The 20,872-nt window shown below is 36.4% G+C and overlaps 3 non-coding genes across 3 annotated transcripts; all 3 read right to left on the bottom strand.

Moving 5' to 3' along the window:
• Window positions 1-1,265: 1,265 nt before the first annotated feature.
• On the bottom strand, window positions 1,266-1,346 carry TRNAL-AAG (transfer RNA leucine (anticodon AAG)). Its single transcript has one exon. It is a non-coding gene; the product is annotated as a tRNA-Leu (tRNA).
• Window positions 1,347-15,025: 13,679 nt separating this feature from the next.
• TRNAL-AAG (transfer RNA leucine (anticodon AAG)) lies at window positions 15,026-15,106 on the bottom strand. The gene has a single exon. It is a non-coding gene; the product is annotated as a tRNA-Leu (tRNA).
• Window positions 15,107-19,620: 4,514 nt separating this feature from the next.
• Window positions 19,621-19,701, bottom strand: TRNAL-AAG (transfer RNA leucine (anticodon AAG)). Its single transcript has one exon. It is a non-coding gene; the product is annotated as a tRNA-Leu (tRNA).
• Between the last annotated feature and the right edge of the window lie 1,171 nt (window positions 19,702-20,872).

Below are 20,872 nucleotides of genomic sequence, written 5' to 3'. Positions count from 1 at the left end.
AATATATAAAATATTAATGTGACATTTCAATTAAATTTATTTTCTCCTTTATATTTAATATATCTAATATACTAAATATCAATTAGAACACTTCAAAAAAAAAAAAAATTCAAATAAATTGAATCTTTTAGCGTTACTATAAGCTAGCAAAGGGACCATATGGACCTATAGATTATAAGTTCAATGATACAAAATTAATTAATTAAACTCTTTAATTAATCAATTTCCATTCATTAACTATAAGTCACTCCACTATAGACTTAGAGTTGCACTCTCATGCACTCTAGGACAAGTTATGTCCATTGATATAACTATTACAAGTAAGTCGATCCTTCACGAGTTGTTCATAATTACAGCTGGGTCAAAAGTTCGTTTTACCCCTGAAATTACATCTTTCACCTTAAGTACCACTGATTCTCTAATGAACAATTTGTCTATGATCAAATCATAAACCAAGTCCCTCTCGGGCCAATGAGAGGGCGGGGCCCTATTGTTCAAGTCTCGAAATCAGTACTTAATAGAACAACTCACCTACTTTCTTTATATGGAAGGTAGTGAATTCCATCTCATGATATTATGTTTCCAACTCCCTATTTGGTCAAGTCCCCAAAACGGTAGGCATATTGATCGGCTAAAAGAGTCATTCTCACCCATGTAAATTAAAGGACAAACCTCGTAGGCAGGAGTTCATAACTCACTCAAAATTGAGATCAAGTCGCATATGATTATCCTGTGAAATATTAATCTTCTCAATTAATGGATTTATAAAGAGAGATTAAATATTTCTTGGTCCAGTCTTATACAAACTCATTGTATAGGATACCCCACTCATATGTCTCCACATAAACGAAGTTAGGAATCAATCTTTACCTTGGCGTGGACTATATCACAAGTTATAGGCTCTTAAAGTAGGCAGAAAATCATTTTTGGTGAGGCTCCTAATTGTTAGTTACATTCATGGAGTGAGAGTCAACTTTCAAGTCCAATAGCTTGATACAAACCTCTATCCGAGGCCCTTTCAATCTGGCGCCTTAGACCAACTCGACCACCTCAACTTTGATGTTTGAAAAAAAATAAATCCATTTGTATTCTTTATAAAGGTTTAAGGATCAAAATATTAAACATTAGTTAGAAGATTATATAATTGCTAAATCCATACGAGGGCCCTCAAGAAATTTCTCATGATCAAAATATTAAACATTAGTTAGAAGATTATATAATTGCTAAATCCATACGAGGGCCCTCAAGAAATTTCTCAAAATAATTGTTGAGAGTGGGATTTGAACCCACACCCTTTCGGACCAGAACCTTAATTTAGCACCTTAGACCAACTCAGCCATCTCAACTTTGATGATTAAAAAAAAATTAATGCGTCAATATTTTTTATAAAGGTTTAAGGATCAAATTGTTGGCTTTTTGGCCCTTGATCTCATGTTAATTAATTTTAATTAAATAATTTATTGAAGTTTTAATGATAACAAACCTACTTTTCATTATTAACCATTTTTAGTATTTTGAATGGTAGGGAATAATGATTTCAACGATTTTTCAATCACTCCAACCAGAGCTAAAACAAAGATGGTACAGTCAAGACAACATACCCGATGTGATGATGTGACAGCTAAATCAAATTAATGGACAAATCAAAATATGACACTTATCATTCTAGAAGAGTAATAAATGGTGGAGTTTTTCTTATCATTATATTTCTAAATAAAATTATTTTTACATAATATAAATTTATTATATCCCGAGTTCTCTATACAAGGTATATTTTTTTCTCCACAATATTTTTAGTATAATTTACTCTCAGCTATATTTGAAATTTACATACATGAATGATATTTCACAATACATTAAATATCAAAGCTTCCGTCCATAATTAAAATTTCATAATTTACTTACATATTACAAAATAAAAAAGTTATTTAATTGAGATAAAGTAGTTGCTTAATGTAATAAACTAATTAAGGAAATACAAGATTCATCCGTTTTTATTTATTGAAGTTTATCGAGTAGATGAGTTGTCATCTTCAAATTAATTTCTTGCATGAATAAGGCATCACTTCATTCACCTATATAAATATATAAAATATATATAAATATGTGGTGTGAATTAAGTAAATAAAGAAATTCTTTAATAAATATAAATAAATAAATTTTATTAATCATAAATTTTTCCATACATGTCATTTTTTTTAACGATCCTAAATTTTACCTATTTAATCTAAGGTCATTACTATACCTTGAAATGCCGAATTTACATCAAATGGGCTCTTATCATAAATGTTCCTTACGCTGGCCTTTTATTACCTCTTGAAAAACGAAGACAAGGGAAAGAAAGAAAAAGAACAACACTGAAACAATTGTCTTATACTACCCTATGGTTTATTATGCGATTACAATTCAACCTATTCTAACCTATACTAATGATGCAAACGGAAATTCAACCTAAACTAACCTATTCTACGAAATGCAAAACAACTATCCTATGCATGTGCCACAGTCCCGGGGTGTGCGATACCGCCGTTGATCTCACATGGGTGCCTTGCCTTTATCTGAAAAGTATAGTAGCACGAGACTTGAGTATTTCTAGAATACTCAGTAAGTGACCCCCCTATCGGGGTTATGCAACAATCACATGCAATGAGATGATGGGACCTATCTTTCAATCTGTCTTCCTACGGTGCTATTCTAACGGGTAAATTTGGACGTGTACCATATACTCTACACACAGCCCATACATGCGAGTATGGGCTCACCAGCTAGTTCGCACACCGCTGGGCCACTTTCCTTGTCGGGCGAGCATACTCTAGGAGCTCCTTAGGCCGGACACCCGTTAGAACTAGTAACTGTCACGGCAGCACTATGCAAAACATAACGATCGTTGTCCTACCATTGGATGTAAGCGTTCGTACCCTCGTGATGGAATAGGGGTATCCCCAAAATGCATGAGCACACATAATGCATGAGATCCCCAATATTTCTACTCCATCATTAAAGAATCTAACCCCACTATCATTTTTCATGCTTAACATGTCATTTCTCACTTTCAGTCTACGTATCATACATATTCCTAACGGGGTTATATTTCACGTAATTTACCGTATTTCATGTCATACATTTCATGCTGTCTACATTCAAATATCTCATACAATCATGCCATAATCATTTAAGAATCACATAAACGTCATAAGCACTACATATCACATCATTCTAAACAGCATACATTAACGTTCACAAGATTACGTACTTAAGCACAACAGTCTAGCATTCAATTTAATGACACGTGCGAATCCACAGGCACGTGCCAACATACAACAAACAACGCGTAACCTACGACGGTCGAGCCACTTACTTGGTAGGCCTTAACCGAAGTACTCCTAAAATATAAACGTAAGCTCCTAGCTCCTCGTATACGTCCTACGCTTCCGGTGGTGGTTGGTTCCTATTGGATCATTCGACAACTTCGTTAGTATTTCACAAACATAATTAATTTCCAACTTGAATTTGTGAAATACGATCTTAAAATGATCTATTTTTCCTTAAACGGGGTCGAAACTAGGTGTGGGAGGGTTGGAACGGTGACAAACCAGGTCGAAAACAGGTTTTTCGAGCCAAATAAGCCGCTAGAGCCGAGAAGCCGCCGTCGAGGGGTGTCGCGCTGCAGACGTGCCACGTGGCACAACCAGAGGGCGACGCGTGTGCAACGGTCTCGGGTCGAGGCGTGGGTTGTTGGGTCGAGCACGCGAGTTTTTGGTTGCAGTCGCGAGTTTGGGTTGACTGCGAGTGATGGACCGGGCCTGGACTAAAAGGAAACATGTGAAGGTGGGTTGGGCTGTGAGCGTCGGGTGTTGGATTGGGCTTGCGGGTCTCGGGTCGGTTGGGTTTTTGCTCTTGGGTCGTGGCTGATGGGTTAGGCCGTAATTGGGCTTTTTGGTTTGGGCTGAGGCGACTGGGCCGCGGGAGTGTCGTCAGCCGAGGTTTGGACTGGAGTGGGTTGGACTCGGTTCGGGTCGCGGGAGTTTGGCCCTTGGGTCGAACTTCGTCTTCTTCGCCCGGGTACCCGAAGTTTTCCGACGACCTCTCTCTCACCTTGTAACGTCGTTTCGACGTCCTTTTTTCCTCCTTTTTTCTCTATTTCTGAGTCTCCTTCTCCCCTTAATTTTGTTTTCGGTATTTATTTGTTTTATAAAGTCCTAACACTCCTGGATCTGAGAGGGTTCAGAAATCCGACGTTTTGTCTCCCTTGCCCGACGGTGTACAACGAGTAGGACTCGTCTAAATCTACCCCTGGTGTGTGTAAAAGTCTTTGGGATTTCTTTCGTTGCGTAAAATGGAGGTTTCGACGTCGATTTCGTAGGTTTTGGCTTTGCCGGAGCTTCATCGGATTTTCTTATTGTCTTTCTCATTTTCTCATTATTTTTCCACTCTGCAGATGTCTTGGAGTGGCTGAAGGTCGGGTTTGGTTTCCGTGGTGACCCCGACGTCGGGAGGCCTTTGTGGGTCGTGTGCGAATGAAAACTTCGGCGTTCGCTGGAGTTTTTGGTACTGCCGATGACCATTTTTTTTATCTAATCCATTACACTATTTACCCTTAAAAAGAACTTTCGTCCTCGAAAGTCTCGAACTCCTTGATCAATTCGGAATATTTTTCCTTTATTTCCTCCTCTAGTTCCCACGTCGCTTCCTCGATTTGGTGGTTTTGCCACAATACCTTGACGAAACCTATGTTTCTATTATGTAAGGCTTTCACTTCTCGGGTTAGAATTTTAATCGGTTTCTCCTGATAACTTAAGTTTTCCTCGACTTAGTGCGTCAGCGACTACGTTTGCTTTTTCAGGGTGGTACTGGATATCTATGTCGTAATCTTTTACCAGCTCTAGCCATCTACGTTGTCTCATGTTCAATTATTTTTGTGTGAACAAGTATTTTAGGCTTTTATGATCCGTGTAAATTTGGGTCTTTTCGCCATACAGGTAGTGCCACCAAATTTTTAACGCGAACACCACCGCCGCAAACTCCAAATCGTGAGTAGGATAGTTCTTGAAAGCTGGCCTCACAAGTATCGTTCCACATGAAAGGTACGCCTTTTTTTTGTTCAATTGAGTGAGAGACGAGGCTATTCTAGCAAAGTCTTGGACAAACCTTCAATAGTAACCCGCCAATCCCAAGAAACTTCGTATCTCGGTGACCGTAGTTGGGCGTTTCCATTTCGTGACGGCTTCTATCTTGGTGGGATGTACTAAAATTTTGTCTTTAGACACTACGTGTCCCAAGAACAAAATCTATCGTAGCCAAAATTCGCACTTGGAGAATTTGACATACAACTTGTTCTCCCTTATGATAGTTAGGGCTTTGCGGAGGTGCTCTTTGTGTTCTAAGTCCGTTTCGAGTATATCAGGATGTCGTCTATGAGCACGATCACAAAAGAGTCTAAGCACTCCTTAAATACTCAGTTCATTAATTCCATGAACACCGTTGGGGCGTTTGTGAGGCCAAAGGACATTACCACAAATTCATAGTGGCCATATCTGGTTCGAAAGGCTATTTTCGGTATATCTTCATTTTTAATCTAAATTTGATGGTATCCTGATCGAAGTTCTATTTTGGAAAACACTGTTGCCTCTCGAAGTTGGTCAAATAGGTTCTCGATGCGGGGTAATGGGTATTTGTTCTTTACCCTCCTCTTGTTTAACTCTCTATAATCAATGCATAAACGCATAGAACCATCTTTCTTTTTGACAAACAATACTGACGCACCCCAAGGGGATACGCTAGATCAAATGAAGCCTTTATCTAATAGGTCTTGTAGTTGTAATTTAAGTTCTCTTAGTTCTACTAGGGCATGCGGTATGGGGCTTTAGAGATGGGTCCCGTTCCTGGTTCCAGTTCTATTTCAAAGTCTACCGCTCGCGATGGAGGGATTCCCGGGAGGTCCTTTGGGAAGACATCCGTGAATTCATTTACTATGGGTACCGTATCTATTGGTTTCTCCCTTCCTTTTGTGTTTACTGCACAGGCTAAAATCGCCCACCCCCCTTGTTGTACCAAGCGTCTCGCTTTCATCATTGATATTATTTTTGGGGTGGTACCTGTGAAGGTTCCTTTAAACTTAAAGGTAAGTTCGTTTGGAGGTGTGAATACCACTTCTTTCTTATGGCAGTCTATGCTAGCAAAGTTTTCGGCTAGCCAGTCCATTCCTAGTATGACGTCAAAATTCGTCATATCTACTACTTTTAGGTCTACGTGGATGGTTCGTCTAGCTATTACCACTCATCCATCTTTTACTCTATTTTAAGTGACTAGGTCTACCCCTGCTGGGGTACCGACCGACAGTATATGCATTAAGGGTTCTACTATGAACCTTGCTTGTTTAACAAATGGTAAAGAAACAAACGAATGGGTAGAACCCGAATCAAACAATGTCAATGCAAAGTGTCCTAGTATAGAAAGCGTACCTGTCACCACGGTGCCAGACGTTCTCGCCTCTTTACTGGTCGGTGCATATGCCCTGGTCTATGGGCGGGTTTGTATGGTGGGTTCTCGAATGACCAGTCCTCTAAGGGGTTCCCTTGGGTTTCCCGTGCCCTTTGCAAGGCAAGCTCTGGCCAGGTGACCTACAGAACCGTAAATATAACACATATTGGAGCCTGCCAAACATCTACCACCATGTTGTTTTCCACAGTCGCGGCATAGGGGTTTCTCCGGTACTAGGTATTGGGCTATTGGGGGTGGAGCAGGTGGCCTGTTCTGATGTCGAGGTCTCTGGAGCGGCGGTTAGGATTTTGTGGGTTTGACCTCGACAGGGTGTTTCTTTCCTGTGACAACCGTTGGCTCTGGGTTTTTCTCTTCCGAAGGTTCCTCCAGGGCCTTGGCCGTCCTCAGAGCCTCTTCGTAAGTTTTTGGGTTAAAGGCCCCCAACATGCGGCGGGTCTTCAGGTTCAACTCCAACACAAATTTCTCCATCTGTTTCTCTTCAGTATCTGCTAGTGACGGTGCAAATCTTCTTAATCTCATGAATTCCTTATCATACTGATCCACCGTGCGTTCACCTTGGGTTAAGTGGTTCAATTCTTGTTGTTTCTTTATACGGGTTTCCTTTGGATAATAATACTTCAGGAAGGCTTCCTTAAAGATTTCCCACGTTGTGATCCCCTCTCCCAGGTTGATACTCTGTTTATTATCCGCCCACCATACTTCTGCGTCTTTTTGCAGTACATACGTCGCACACGTCACCTTATGTTCATCAGGGCATCTCATTGATTCAAAGGTCGTTTCCTTGTTTGCGATCCACATCTGAGCTACTGTGGGATCTTCCTTTGAACCGACAAATGGACGGGGGTTATACTGCCTGAAGTCTTTTAACCAACTGCCCCCTATCCGGTTGCAGGTTCTGGCGGGTTGTATGGCTACCGCATCCACCAGTTGCGTGGTCGTCATGTTGGCTAGTTGCGTTGCCATTGCTGCGACTTGTTGCGTAGCTAACAACGTGGCTTGTTGTGTGGCCAGCATTGTCGTTTGGAGTGACTCCAACATTAATCTTGTGGCAGGGTCTAACCTAACTTGTGGTGCAGCTTGAGGGGGCAGTGCGTATTCAGGAGTGCGTACAGCTTGTGGGGGAGGTGCGTATTCAGGAGGGGTACAGCTTGTGGGGGAGGTGCGTGTTCAGGAGGTGGTTCAAACGCATAGGGTCCAGTAGTCGACCCTTCTTGGGAGGAGCTTCTTTCGGCTTCTCTTCTTCCCCCTCTCCTAATGGGAGGTCATCCTCTCCCTCTCTTGCCTCTTCTACGATCTTTGTGCTGCATGGTTCTAGAAACCAAGAAAATGATTCTATCTAAGTTTTGATTCACTTGTAACATTCCTTACATTCTACTATATAATTCAGGGAAAAGAAAACATAAATGCCGCAACGTAGAGACATGCATTAACAAGATCACATCACAACACAAAATCATACCGTATCATGACATTCAATATTTAAAACCAACAACATATCACAAAAATATCCATCCTTCCCTCATCCTACCCAACACAAAATCATAAAGTATCATGACATTCAATATTTAAAGCCAACCACATATCACAAAAATATCCGTTTCAATATTTAAAGCCAACCACATATCACAAAAATATCCGTCCTTGCTAGTCTACAAGATCTATAACCTAGGGCTCTGATACCAACTGTAACGACCCAAGCCCACCGCTAGCAGATATTGTTCTCTTTGGACTCCCTTTGTCCTTTTTGGGCTCCCTTCCGGGCATCCCCTCAACGCTTTGAAACGCGTCTGCTAGGGGAAGGTTTCCACACCCTGGGCTTTCCCTTTCGGGCTTCCCTTTTGGGCTTTAAAACGCGTTTGCTAGGGGAAGGTTTCCACACCCTTCTAAACAGTGGTTTGTTCTCCTCCCCAACCAATGTGTGACACCACATTTTTTTTGATGTAGGACATCATAAGTACGCATTAAATTTCCTTGATACATCGGCCCATACTCTAACATCATGTGGTCCAACAGGAATGTGATGAATAAGAGCAACTAGATCACTAGAAAACTATCATCATTTTGCAACAATCTCTCTTAAGTCATGTCAATATAATAACTTAGTAGTTAATTTGAGTATTATTATTATGCTATAGGAGAAGAAAAATATAACAAATGAAATAATAATGTAATCAATAATTTAGTCATCAAATTAAAAAATATAACTAATGAGAGATAATTTGGAACGAGTTACTCATAGTCCTTTTACATGCTCACGATTAGGCTCAATAACCTTATTCAAGGCATCATCAACAACATTATTTGTTGAAGTTATTGTCTCAACCTCGGCTGGTTCAATACGCTCCTACAAATACAGTACTTCCAAACTTTCTGCGTGTACGAGGGAGTTGTCTCTTTTTCATGATTTTATACTTTTCAACTATTGAATCAGAAGACATATGTAACATTTATATCAAAGTATATAATAATCTCGAAAATATCATACTACATTTTTTTTATCGGTAAATATAAATTACCATAGGGTTCATACTTGTTTATTCATCAATAAAGTCCATCCAGTCATCTACAGATTGCAAATTATCCAATTTTCCTTTAAGACTTTTAGTCCCAAGATATCTTCTTTGTGATCTACGGTTTGAGGATGTAGCTTATCTCTAATCATTCCAACTTGATATTAATATTGATAGATAATCGTTATGCACTAAATGAAAAAAAAAAAAAAAATGCATTTACACACCAATCAGACAGTACCGTCACAAAATTAATATTATATATAGAGTATAATGTGTTCACAAAAAATATTTTATATAACGTCCCGAATTGTTCCTCAAATAAATATGCCCTCAATATCTTGTCTTGCATACGTGATCTCAGTATTTTTATCAATGTCTTCCAATGTACTAAGAATTTGTTCATTGACAACCATCGTATCAACATATTGTCGATCGTACATATCAAAGTTATGAAAGCCTATTTGTGGTACTTTTAATAGGACATAGCAATTGGAGGCATCATTTTTTCTAACATAAAACATATGTTTGGCTCGTAAGGCTAAGATGAAAGGTTCTCATATAAAAACACTTTGATTTTGATGTAGGTTAATAAGAGCGAACCCTTCCTCAATTCTTACTCCATTATAGACATGTAAAGATTGGAAGTGGTGGTGTTACTGAACGCGTGCGGAAGCAATTTGGATCTTAGGCACTCTAAGTACATTAATTATAGTAAATTAGCTAGCATGCTCAAAAGCATTAAAACTCAATGAGTTTGAATATTAACCTTTTGTAGTTCAAATTTCTTTTTCCTCACGAACCGGTTTTGAACAACCACTAGTATCTTCCCTACTATTCTCTAGCCTTAAAACGAGATTGTGGAATCTGGTGAGTGACTAAACTTGATAGGAATTTAGTATATCTAAAGAGAGAGTTTTGAGAGATTTTCACACAGTTTTTCAAGCCAAATTTCCATGTACCTTATTACTCAATTTATAGGGTCATATTTGCCTGTCCATGCAAATTTGAGATTATCAAATTTTGACACTCAAAATTTCAATCAAATTTGTGGGGTTTATTTGGCAAACATGCATGTTTGGTTAAACTATATATTGACACTCAATATTCCACTAACTCAAACATGGATTTTTCCACCCAGTGAAGTCAACATTTTAACTTTCTCTATTTTAATTCAACAATTAATTTCAAATCAAAATAATATTAAATGATTAATTAAACAATTTAATTAATATTTAACATTAAATCCAGTGCCAATCTCAATCAATTCCGGTACATATTGATTATGAATCCCTATTCATAATTAAAATATTTAAATCTTATTCAAATATCTCCCATTCTCTCTTTTTGTTTAATTCATAATTAAAACAAAATTTTGTTAAATATATCGTATATATTTCGTGTGTATTCTCTAATTTGAATTCGAACACTTCGAACTCACTCGTCACACTGTTCTAAGGTTTAGTCTGATATGAGCTAGCAGAGGGACCTAATGAACCTACAAATCATGGGCTCCAACGATCCGAGATTAACCGCTAAACTCATTAACCTTGTTAACCCACATTCGTTAACTACTAAGACACTCCATTATTGCCTAGTAGTTGCACTCCCATCACTATAGATATATTTCTGTCCATTTGATATAACCATGATTAGTAAGTCGATCCTTCACAGGTTGTTCGTAACTAGAGCTGGACCAATTTACCGAATCCCTCTCGGGCCTCTAATGAACAATTGGTTTGTGGTCCAACCACCAAACCGAATCCCTCTCGGGCCAATTAGAGGGTGGGGCCCCTTGTTCAAGACTTGGAGTCAATACTTAAGGGAACAACCTCTCTACTATCCCTAAAAGCGGGTAGGAGTGAATTCCATCTTACACCCTATGTCCCTAGCTATTCACCCAGTCTTACCCCTGAAATGGGAGGCTTATTGAGTCGGCGAACTCGGGCCACTCTCACCCATGCAAATCTAAGGATAATTTTGAATAAACAAGAGTTCATAGTTAGCTCAGGATTAAGATCGAGTTACCTAGGTCATCGAATGAAAAAATCAGTCTCAATAGTAAACGCCATTATAAAGTGAGAATGGTTTTCTTCATGGTCTAATCTTATGCAATACTCATTGCATAGGACGCCCCCACTCACATGTCTCCACATGTACAATTTAGTGATCACATTGTTTATATCATATACAAAAGTGGGCCGCATTCATAGTGTCTCCACATGTACACTTTTTCTTGGTCTATTTGCAAGCCATTTTAACAAGTCCGAGTAAATTACGATAGATGAATCTATTTCAATCCGGTAAGAAGAAACATACTACTTGTTAGTTAAATTGTGTTATAATCATGTACATTCATTAGTTTATGGAATAGTATGTTATATTACCTTAGATTTTAATCATGATGGAAATTATTCTGCATGAACCTTCCAAAGTAGACTAGAATATTCTACTAGTCTTCTATATTAGATCATGAGTTCCTTCATATGCATCCTAACTAGATGAATTACTAAAAAATTATGGTTGTAAGTAATAATTGGTACACAAATTAACTCACTCCATAAATTTTTCCACCACTATTGTGTTGAATAAGCCACATTGATGTGCATTTTTAAGTACATTATCGAGTAATGCAAGTGAAGTTAAGGCTTGTAACACCCCAAGCCCAATAGGTACAGACTTACACTTCTTTCAGACAAGCATCCTCCTAACTTTTACGAGTTTATAGTTTTAGGAAAAGATGCTCGGACACATCAAGGAGCTTAGGAAAATTTAAAAAAAAATGGTAATTTGATGAAAAATTTGGGTCAAAGTCAACCAGGGGCAAAAGAGTAATTTTTCCCCACACACCACCCTTGAGGGGGTTTAGACAGACCTGCAAGGAAAAGAAAAGAAAAGAAAAGAGACAGAGAGAGAAAAAGAGGAGTTAGGGTTTTTAAGAAGAAGAAGAAGAAGAGGAAGGTGGGTACCACGCTCAAATCCGAACATTGAAGCACTTTCGATCTAAGGTCTCCCTCCAGATCTACTCAGAGGATCAAGAGGAGCGATCCGAGTGTTTGGATCGTTTGTTTCCAACAAGAAACCCATATTTATACCAAGGTAACACAAAACCCATATTACCGAACCTTTAAAACTTGATATCTTGGTGTATGTTGAGTAATAGGTAATGAAATAGGGCTTGTTAGAATCGTAATAAGCAGATCTATAAAGTTGTAGAAGAAGTCGGGATGAAATACGGGTTGTAGGATTGGAGTATGGCCTCGTGACTTAACGGGAATTAGTGTAAAAGTGGGAAAATTGCAGGAAATCGCAAGGAAGAAGAAAGGGCGCGTGAATTCTGCCGACAGAGAGAGTGGGGGCACGTTTGTCATTGTTTTGGCTCCCGGTTTGTCCCCTTCGACTCCTTTTGACCTGTCCTATCAAGATTGGTCTATACTTATCTTGAAAATGGTGAAATATAGGTCTAATAGGAATTGGATTGAAATACTCTATTAAATGTACATCCAAGAAAAAAAGGGATTCGAAAGCAAGTAAGTAGCATATCGTTCTTTAAACTAGTTCTTAACTTGTTTTACAACATGTGAGTATGTTGTTTACATGATTAAGAGCTTAGTATGTTAATATGAATTTGATGATATTTAATGTCTATTGTATATTGTGACTGCTTGCTTGTAATGTAAGCATGTTATTAATGATTACCAGAATGTTCTGTATCGAACATTATAAACGTATGAAAACATGCATTAGATATGAGTATGTTATGCATGTTAATGGAAAGGTTACGACTCTAGGATATGCTTATTGGTTTTGAGTCATGACTTATTTATATGAGTGTTGAGTGCTAAGTTAGAGAGAATGAGTGCTCCTGACCGTTGGTATATGAGATGAACAGGCCACCAGAGAAATGAGTAGACGGGCCGTATTTGACCGAGAGCGAGTCTTACATACGAGTCCAAAAATTCTAGATAAGCCTATAGAGAAAGTAAGTAACCTAAGCTGGAGGTAGCTGAGATACCGCATTAATGAACAGGTGACACTGGTAAGAGAAACTAGGAGTCAACGACGAACAAAGCTTAAAAACACTTGTAAAGATTAGTTATAACTCATGAAAGATAAGTTAGCTATCTATTAGGTAATTTAATTACTCATCAAAATTATTATAACTTTTCTTTCCAGATTTAGATGATGCAGGCAACCGAGGACGAGACCAACGGGCTAGAGACCATTGGGAATCCATGTCTGGATCTGTTTATGTAGTTATGCTTTTCGTTGTTTAAAAGTTACGTCGGTTGTTTAATGTTTTAAATAGTACTGGTTTTAAATGTTTTACTCCATATTTAGAGAAATGTTTTGGAAATATTTCTAAATTTATGGTTGGTTGTCGGAGTTTGTTATTGGTGTCGATGGTAACTCCTGTAAGTCGCGTTGTCGATATGCGGGTGTTACAATAACAAACATATATTCTCATTTATAAAGTAATTCAAAAGTATAGTATCAAATAAATTGTATGTTGGTAGGCATTGTATTATTCCCAAGAAACATTAAATCTAAACGAAAAGATTAAGAATTTATTAAATACTTAACAAATTTTAGGAATTATAATTATTGATGGAATTTAGTGAACATCTTTAATAGGGTGAAGCGCCTTGGCATAAGTGAGAACGGTTTCGAGGGACGAAAACAAGCTAATTTGGAGTTAGATAGAACTTCGACTAAGGTCATCCAAGTAAGAAGCCTTACTATCGACATGGTTATATTTGATGTTGACACGTGCTCCATGATTCTGCACGTGTCATATATATTGATATGTGTGAATGTTTATGGATCGATATGCTTATGACATGATAGTATATGTTATAATATGTAAATTGTATGATAATACTTATGGTACGACGTGTTTAATGATATGTTTGAGATAGGATACGAGAAGGATGCACTAAACATAATGTAACGATAGGAGTAAGATATGTTCATGAAACGTTAAGGTTATGTTACGTATTAAAGTGCTATGAATATGAGAGATTGATAAAAACGATATGACCATGATCGATTCATAAAAGAATATGATTAGGTGATGGGTAAAAAGGAAGATGATTATGATAGGTGATGGTGTCTAGAATCCAATTGATATAGCTTTGACACAACCCATATGGATATGGGTGATTTGGAATTTTAAGTTTTTCCTCCCTCCTCGTTATTAGGGGTCTGGTTGGAGAAACAAGTTTGAACTCTTAGTACTTGGAAGTCTGTGGGCTAACCTAAGGTGTACCATAAAGCTTGTAACACATAATAGCATTTACTTGTAGTATAATAACGTTTATGACCATAAAGTGAGCATAAATCATGTTAACGTTTAAAATTATCCAATGACTACCAAATTTCATGTGTAACCTTAATATGTCATATCTCATAAATAATGGAGTCCATTTAGTGGGTTAATCTAACATTACTTAATTTTCAAGCAAATCTTGGTTAACTTATGCCATTGGATTATTTCGAAGCAATTCCTACAAGTATGGATAAAGACTAGAGGAAGGTCTGATTTGGGGTGACGTGGCTAGTTCATCTTCTTCTAAAGAGAGGAGATAATGCACCCATGGGATACGTCTAAAAATGGTCTCCCCTTTCCTCACCCGATAACTTTTGGCATTTGATTTCTTCATAAAAGTGGCAGATGAAATTGCAAGAAGAAGTTGGACTATATCACGAGTTATAGGCTCTCAAAGTAGGCACGAAATCATTTTTGTTGGAGGCTCCTAATTTTATAGTCAAATTCATCGTGTCAGGGTCAACTTTCAAGTCATTTTTCGACCTTGTTGGGGAGCTCGATACAAACCTCTTAACATTTGATTTCTCCATCAAAGTTGTGAGCAATCTTGTTTAGAAATCTTAATCCATCCATATTCTTTATAAAAGTTTAGGGATAAAAATATTAAACATCGGTTAAAAGATAATATAATTGTTAAATCATATAAGGATCATCAAGAAATTTTCAAGAAATTTTGCATTATAAATCTTGAGAGTGGGATTTGAACCCACGCCCTTTCGGACCAAAACCTTAATCTGGCGCCTTAGACCAACTCGGCCATCTCAACTTTGATACTTGAAAAAAAATTAATCCATCAATATTTTTTATAAAGGTTTAGGTATCAAATTGTTAGCTTTTTGACCCTTAATCTCATGTTAATTAATTAATTGATCGATGTTTTGATGATAACAAACTTACTCTTGATTATTAACCATTTTCAGGATTTTGAATGGTTGGGAATAATGATTTCAACGACTTTTCAATCACTCCAATCAGAGCTAAAACGAAGATATTACAGTCAAGACAACATACCGATGTGATGATGTGACAGCTAAATCAAATTGATGGACAAATCAAAATATGACACTTATCATTTTGGAAGAGTAATAAATGACAGAGTTTTTCTTATCATTATATTTCATAATATAAATTATTTATTAATTAAGGAAATACAAGATTCACCCGTTTTTATTTATTGAAGTTTATCAAGTAGATGAGTTGTCATCTTCGAATTAATTTCTCACATGAATAAGGTATCACTTCATTCACCTATATAAATATATAAAATATATATAAATATGTGATTGGGTATGATTAATAAATTTTATTAATTATAACTTTTTCCATACATGTTATTTTTTTATGTAGGACGTCATAAGTACGCATTAAATTTCCTTGATACATCGGCCCATACTCTAACCTCATGTGGTCCAATAGGAATGTGATGAATAAGAGCAACTGGATCATTAGAAAACTATCGTCCTTTTGCAACAATCTCTCTTAAGTCATGCCAATATAATAACTTAGTAGTTAATTTGAGTATTATTATTGTGCTCTAATAATGTAATCAATAATTTAGTCATTAAATTAAAAAATAACTAATGAGAGATAATTTGAAACGAGTTACTCAAAATCATAGCCCTCTTACATGCTCACGATTAGGCTCAATAAGGATTCAAAGCATCATCAACAACATTATTTGTTGAAATTATTGTCTCAACCTCGGCTTGTTCAATGCGCTCCTACAAATATAGTACTTCCAAACTAGCTTTCTGCATGTACGAGGGAGTTGTCTATTTTTTTCATGGCATTATACTTTTCACATTTCAACTACTCAATCAGAAGACATAAGTAACATTTATATCAAAGTACATAATAATCTCGAAAATATCATAATATATTTTTTTGATCTATAAATATTCATTACCATAGAGTTTATACCTGTTTATTCATTGATGAAGTCCATCCAGTCATCTACAGATTGCAAATTATCCGATTTTCCTTTCTATGACTTTTAGTCCCAAGATATCTTCTTTGTGATCTACGATTTTCCTTATTTATAGATAATCGTTGTGCTTTGAATGAAAAAAACTAAAAAAACTAATGCATTTACACACAGATCAGACAGTACCATCACAAAGTTAATATTATATGATGATGTGTGATGTTATATGAGAACATGATGATGTTAAATGATGATATGATGATGTGATGATTTACATGATGTTGACATGATGATGTCGATGCATGATAACAAGATGATGTGAGATATATGATGATGAAACGACTTCACATTATGATGTTATATATTAAGATGATGTGCATGTATTAAATGTTAAGATGCACTGTGAAGACGAGTTTTCAAAGGCACAACCCTAGTTAATATTAATGATGATGAATGTATGAAGGTCCATGCTTATATGTTATTAGAGTAATGTGTGAACAATGTATAGGGTTGTGTGATAAAAATGATTTAAAGATGAAAACTAGGGAGGCTTCATACATTGTGTGTGTTCGGAAAATTTTCCTATTTATGATGATGAGTATGGATGTGATTAAAAATTAAAAGAGAAGATTTGAGAGTAAGAATTAATTAAAAATTAGCTCAGGTCAACGTAATTAAAGCAAAAAAGATAATAAAATAAAAATACAAAAAGAAAATAGAAATATGTTATGGTACGAGATATGTGATAAATTGACATATTTATGATACGATATATTATGATGTGATATGTTATGTTTAGATTGTTTTATGTGACCGTTGAGGTAATTGTTGTATGAATCACACTTTATGAAATGTTTTGTTAAAAGCATAGAACGTTATGTTATGTCTCCTAAACTGTATGTATAAAACATATTTGTTATGAATGACATGATATCATGATACATGACATGAAATATAACCCCGTTAGAATTATGCATGATATGAGAACTGAAAAATGAGAAATGATATGATATGAATGAAAAACGGTAGCGAGATTATATTTAATAATGTTGAAAATTGAAAAATATTGGGATCTCATGCATTATGTGTGTTCATGCATTGGGGGATACCATTATTCCATCACGAGAGTAGGGACGCGTACACCACTAAGCAGGAGAACTATCATTATGTTTTACATAATGCTGTCGTGACGGTTACTAATTCTAACGGGTGTTCGACATAAAGAGCTACCAGAGCATGCTCGCCCGACAAGGAAAGGGGCCCAGTGGTGTGCGAGCTGACTGGTGAGTCCATACTCGCACATATGGGTTGTGTGTAGAGTATATGGTACACATCCAAGTTGCCCGTTAGGATAGTGTCGTAGGAAAATAGACTGATATGATAGGACCCGTCATTCCATTTAACCCCAATAGTAGGGTCACTTACTGATACTCAAGCTACGTGCTACTTCTATTTCAAGTTAAGGCAAGGCATTCCTGTACGGCTGACGACGATATTGAAACTCGAGACTATGACACATGCACATGGTAGTCACATTTATTTTCTTATACTTAGACTAGGATAAGATGTTTTGAATGTAAACGTTTATTTATTTTATTTAGTGATAAGATAAGGAATCAATACATGGGGAATAAGATTCGGATTACCTTGTCGATCTAATATCTCAAGGCAATAACATTGTTTGAGATTCGAATCACTCCATAAGCCAAATCGATCATGTCTAGCTTGAATGAATCTTGTTGATCAAATATCTCAACGGAAGAACACTTGCTTGAGATTCGAATCACTCCACAAGCAAGATTGATCATGTCGAGCTTGAATGATTCTACATGCAACCTAAACTACATAGAATTTTAAGAAACTTAGCCATTGGCTAAAGAAAAGCACAAATGCTCCTTTTACTATATTTTCCAAGTCTACATACAAATATAACACATGGCTTTACATAGCCTCAAAATGAAACTATTAAAGGCATTTCAAGACCTGTAACTTCCATACTTAATGGCCATAATTAACCAATATGTAATCAACCTACATGGTTTTATATAGTCTCAAAATGAAACTATTAAAGGCATTCCAAGAGCGGTAACATTCATACTTAATGGCCATAATTAACCATTCTGTAATTCTAACCTAAAGTAACTACAAAGTCTTAAAATACATTAATGAAGTACAATAACTCTAAATTGTAATCCACCTAAAATTTATAACATGAAACTTCATTCTTCTTCAATGTGGCATGAATTGAAATATCTTTTGATAATTTCAACAATATTTTCTTCACATCTTCTTTGAAATATATTGTATGATTGATGTCTCTTGGTTCATATCATTTAGTCTTTTGTTGCGTCATTTTAAAGGTGTTTTCAAAATACATAAGTCCATGACTATATTTTAATATGAAGATGACGTTTTATGAAAGTTTAAATGAAGTATTTCTGCATTTAATGTTCATGATATGTATACTGTGATTACCAAATTTCATGTGTAACCTTAAGATGTCATATCTCATAAGTAATGGAGTCCATTTAGTAGGTTAATCTAACATTACTTAATTGGATTATTTCGAAGCAATTCCTACAAATATGGTGAAGGACTAAAGGAAGTTCTGACTTAGGGTGACGTGACTAGTTCATCTTCTTCATAAAAGTGGCAGATGGGATTGCAAGAAGAAGTTAGGAATCAATTTTTACCTTGTCGTGGACTATAGCACGAGTTATAGGCTCTAAAAGTAGGTAGGAAATCATTTTTGGTGGAGGCTCCTAATTTTATAGTCAAATTCATCGAGTTAGGGTCAACTTTCAAGTCATTTTTCCACCTTGTTGGGCAGCTCAATACAAACTGCTTAGAAAAGAAGAAGTTAGGAATCAATTTTTACCTTGTCGTGGACTATAGCACGAGTTATAGGCTCTCAAAGTAGGTAGGAAATCATTTTTGGTGGAGGCTCCTAATTTTATAGTCAAATTCATCGAGTCAGGGTCAACTTTCAAGTCATTTTTCCACCTTGTTGGGCAGCTCGATACAAACTCCTTAGAAATCTTAATTCATCCATATTCTTTATATAAGTCTTTTGGACCAGCTCGATACAAACTCCTTAGAAATCTTAATTCATCCATATTCTTTATATAAGTCTTTTGGACCAGAACCTTAATCTAGCGCCTTAGACCACTCGACCATCTCAACTTTAATGCTTGAAAAAAAAAATTAATCCATCCGTATTCTTTATAAAGATTTAGGGATCAACATATTATGCCTTAAACCAACTCGGCCATCTCAACTTTGATGCTTGAAAAAAAATTAATCCATTTGTATTCTTTATAAGTGATCAAAATATTAAACAACGTATAAAAAATAATTGTTGAGAGTGGGATTTGAACCCACGCCCTTTCGGACCAGAACCTTAATCTGACGCCTTAGACCAACTCGGCCATCTCAACTTTGATGCTTGGAAAAAAATTAATCCATTTGTATTCTTTATAAAGGTTTAGGGATCAAAAGATAACATAATTATTAAATCTTATTAGGATCCCACAAGAAATTTTTTGAACTCGAGTCCTTTCGAACCAAAACCTTAATCTAACATTTTAGACTAACTCCAACATTAATAGTCAAGTTCTAGACATTAATGTTCACATATTTCTTAAAAAGATATAGGAATGAAAATAGATTAGGGATGGGCTAACATTAAAAGAAACAAAATACCTTAGACCAATTTGGTCATCTTTTAACTCTAATATATGAAATGTCCATGTACTTAATGTAACAACCAAAGAATCTACCTAGGCCTATACGGAATCGTCACAAAGCCATCCAATTGTTGAGGTTGCCTGAGGGTACGAGAATCAAATATGGAAAATACCTCGAAATTTAGATGAAGATTTGTGGAGTTTCTATACAAGTCAAAGCTGGTGATCATACAGCTGTTAAAGAGGACGATGAGAGCTTCCTTTTCATGCCCTAAATTTGAAGAGAGCCTACAAGTGTTATGGCCTTATACCATGAATTCACGATGCATGTTGAATTTGAAGGTTATAGGAGCATTGCACAAACCAATGATACAAGTAAAATAACGAAAAATGCCCTTACTATACCTTCTATGATGTTTTATGGCTTTTACGACTAACCTGAAGTTTTATATGGCATCTAGTTATGATGTTATGAAGCATAGAAATGATAGGTATTTTTTGTGATAGGAGTAGAACATCACATGCTTAGGTTATACCCTTAGCTTTTTATGATAGACCCTCTAAAGTCAGAACCATGAACTTACAAACCTATGCATTATTTCTAAGGGTATAGCCAAGCCAAGTAAGTTGATTCGAGAAAAAACACATCCACGACCCTGAGCCAAATACAACGCCCAAACAACTAGGTGTCACTAAATATAAGAGACTCAAACATGCTATATGCCCTCAGTCATCTTAGACCTCCACCTATGCGATACACCATGATCACATGTATATTCTTTTTGTAGGATGTTAGACTCATACTATGTCATGAGGGATGTAGATGAATGTTCAGTCTATTGGCTAAAACCAGAATTTGAATTGTGATTTGAGTCTTGAACATAGGTTTTTCTTTAATTCATGATATTTACCGGTCATGTGA

This window comes from Cucurbita pepo, chromosome 20 (genome assembly GCF_057944985.1).
Source record: "Cucurbita pepo subsp. pepo isolate OVF chromosome 20, ASM5794498v1, whole genome shotgun sequence".
In the NCBI taxonomy this organism is placed as follows: Eukaryota; Viridiplantae; Streptophyta; class Magnoliopsida; order Cucurbitales; family Cucurbitaceae; genus Cucurbita; species Cucurbita pepo.
The sequence above is the reverse complement of the archived record's forward strand: the minus strand, read 5'-3'. Positions and strand labels throughout refer to the sequence as shown.